The sequence below is a fragment of the Macrobrachium rosenbergii genome, chromosome 3 (assembly GCF_040412425.1).
Source record: "Macrobrachium rosenbergii isolate ZJJX-2024 chromosome 3, ASM4041242v1, whole genome shotgun sequence".
Taxonomy (NCBI): Eukaryota; Metazoa; Arthropoda; class Malacostraca; order Decapoda; family Palaemonidae; genus Macrobrachium; species Macrobrachium rosenbergii.
The window spans coordinates 1,967,501-1,971,192 of NC_089743.1; positions in this window are offsets into that span (position 1 = coordinate 1,967,501).

Below are 3,692 nucleotides of genomic sequence, written 5' to 3' on the forward strand. Positions count from 1 at the left end.
CCATTTTTAGGCGATATTGAATTATGTCGAAATTTCCATCATCAGCAAAACTTCATTTTTCTGTTCTCCCGTCTATTTGAGTTTCTGAATGTCCGTGTACCATTGCATATAATTATATAACCTGTCAGCTTCTCCTTTGTCTACCTCCTCTCTTGAAGGGTATCACTTATTTCAGCGGTTATTACAAATGAAATCATATGCATAACTCACTTGCATACGGAGAATCCTTAATTTATCATTTTTTCCAAACCGCTGCATAACATTGTTTAGCAAAAGAAAGATGATTTTGGCTTTGACCAAATTTCTCATTTGTACCTCTTCCCCATACCCATATTCAGATTTTATTTTTGGAAATCTTTTTACAAGAAAGTTTACAGAGAAGACTTAGTGACCTTACCGATGCTGAAAGTGAGCAAATGTTCATGATTCACTGTGGCCACGCAAGAATCCATAACTTCGTCTTTGGGGGAAAGCTTCTATGACCTCACCCAAATGAATGCCTCTGATTTCAATTTTTCATAGTCAAGTTGTCAGTATAAGGATACCGTTCCTCAACTGGCCATTGAGAAAGATTCTGGCTGTTTGTCCGTCTTGGCTTACAACTTCAGTTAACAGAAAACTACTTTTAAACTCGCGGGCACTCAACACCTGTCATCGGGTGTTATGCTCTATGACTGGTTTTACTTGTTTTTCACTTGAACTTTGTTTACGCGGCTGGTAACAGACTGCCAAGTTTCTCCATGATAAATTGTCTTCACCAATACTCTGCGTGTTATTGATGTATCTTTGACTAATTTATCAATTTTAGAATAGTATACCACCTAGAAGTTATTCTCCTAACTAGAAAATGTGGGTTTTCGCACGAATCCTGTATTACCGGCCTGAAATAGGTGTTTGCGAGAACAAGCCTCTCCGCACAAATCCGAAGATTCTCTCTGCCTTGATTTGGAAGTTACTGCACTTGTCAGAAGATGAGCTCCTCAGATCGTTTCGACTCGAAGAGTTGGTTTCTACACCTGTACTTCCGAAATGATGAGTGCATATGGGTCCTGATGTGTAGGTGGTAGCAACTTCCATGTCTAAAACTGGGACACCTGGGGTAGTTACGCTCAGAAGAACTGATTCAGACTGCCTTAGGAGTTTGTGGTTGTCCCCGAAAAAACGTTCAATTCTTAATTAAGATTATTCTTCAGACAATGGTGTGAAATAATGGCATATGAATCTTGACTTAGCACTACACTGGTGTTACAATTATTAAGTTAAAAAGCTTCATCTCGAGGGTAACAGGCCTTCCCACAGCGATAAAAACTTCAAGTTTTTATTCCACTTTAGATCTCTTCTGAAAAAGTGTGTAGGTCATGGGTCGGCAGGTTTCTAAAATACTGCTTAGCTGTAAGAGGATTTGTTTCTGATTTTCTGCTCATTTTGCTCGAGTTTTCAGGACGATTTAGTTGCCAGCAAAGATGAAACCAAATATGGGCGCCTATAGTTCGTTTTAAGCAAAGTTAATCATATCAGTCATTTAGGAAGAAGCAGGTTAATAGAGTATATGCCAAAAATAATATCTGACCAATGCCGAAAGTTCTTGTGGCTCATTGATTTCATAATACTCTTGCTTCGACCTTCACGCTGGCTCGCATATGGCCTACTGCCTCAACTTTATGAATCAGTTTCTTAAGGAATGTGTTTCATTTTCTTGTGCTTTGTTTTCCACCTGCTTTTTCTTTAGAGAAATTGGCGTTATTTGTCTAGATGATTATATGGAATAGCTTTTTTTATTGATTTTACTCCTCATCAAGTCGAATATTGACCCAGAAAGTTCTGTTCTCTGGCAAAGTTCTCAGGGGCCATAAATCATGATATGCGTAATATTCCAGGAGTAAAATTTTATTCCGTAATTATCACGGTTAAACAGCTTATAAGTTTTATAATGGCTAACTGTCACATTGAATGTTATAATTAGTCTGTGTAATGTTCCAATTATAATATTATCATTATGCTGAGTTGCATCTGTAACAAGTGAATAAGTGTAAAGTTCGTAACTAGTATATGTTGGTGTTCACTGGGCTCATTAAGTAGTTTATCAGGCAGCCGGGTTCTTGAGACGTCTTCGACGCCTTGGCTAAATGGTCGGTGTCATTGTCTGCCCAACACTGTGTGATCTTGGGTGTTTCCATGCTTAGTGAACTGGGGAAAATTCTGTTACCTGTGTGGTATTTTCTTTATATATACACGTCTTGACATGAAGGACACGGCGTTACAAACTACAACTGATTATGGGAGTTGTGTATTATGTTCCAGTGACCACTTTTGGTGCAGTACACTACAGTCCCAGCTTCTTGGTACTAGTTGTCCGGGATTCCTGTGTGACCGTGGCACTACTCTTGCAACTTAGAACCGGTCAGTATAGATAGGGTCTGTTCACGTGGAGAAGCTTAAACCTAGCCCCACCCCTTGGGAAAAGTCATCTTAGTAACATCCGGTCAGACTGCCACCTGACTCCATTTCATTGTCATGAGTTACACCCTCCAGCCTCCATGCACAATAATCATGAACGATGTCGGGTTATTGTGCTGTCTTCGGTTCCTACAGTGTCAGAAGAAACACAAAATGTAAAGCAATAAGATATTTCAACACTGAATAGGCATGAAGAATCATTGGTAAAATTATAGTTTACACCGGACTACCTCTCAGGCTACACATGATATTTTTCTTGCTTGTTTTGATAGTTTTTGCATGTTTCATACCATTATTGTTTTCGGAAATGATTAGTTTACAACTTTAATTTTCTAAAGTCGAATGTCATTGTTTGGAAGCCTCCAGCCAGCATAAAAAACATTTTTTCCTGTTAATTTTCTTGTTTTGTTGTTTTCTAATGTTATTATCTTCGGCAAAACCATTGTTTTCCGATTGTCATTACCTCAACATAACCCAACAATGTCCGTGAGGCTACCTTTTTAACGGTCATTTTCTGAACATTTCTGCTTTCAGCTTGGGCGTGGCGGAACGGCGCTTTGTGCCTTATCCACATTTTGAAAGATTCTTGGCAAGCTTGTGTGATCTGGCAGGTGTTAATGTTGCGCTGCGCACGCTAGCCACAGGGGTTACAGAAAAAGAGTGGTGCGAGGAAGATAATAAAAGCAGCAAAACAAAACAAGAAAACTAACAGAAAAAATGGTTTTTATGCTGTCTGGAGGCTTCCGAAAAATGAACGACTTTAATCAAAGTCGAAAACTAAGCATTTCCGAAAACAATAATGGTATGGAACATGCAAAAACCACGAAAACGAGCAAGAAAAATATCATGTGTAGCCTGAGAGGCAGTCTGGGTGTAAAGTATAAGTCGTAATATGAAGAGCTCTTTTAAAATACCTTAACAGTGTGAAGGGCCAGGTGTAGGTTCGTCGAGGGTGTGAGGTTCGTCAGTGTCGGTGTCTTCACTATCAATGACGACAGGAGAACGAGTGCAGCCTTCAGACTGTGGCAGATACAAGATGGCAGCGGCTTTGAACAGTTCGTGAAGCCTCTCCTCCACTTTTAATTTCCGTAGGAACAGGTACCAGGAGAAATACGGTACAAGGTATTCTGTTCTGAGCCCCGGTCTCTTCACTCCTTAACGTCTTTCCAAAGCCTTCCGATGTTCTGCATGTAAATTGTGCTGTCTGTCGTGTCCACAAATGCTTCGGAGTGGTT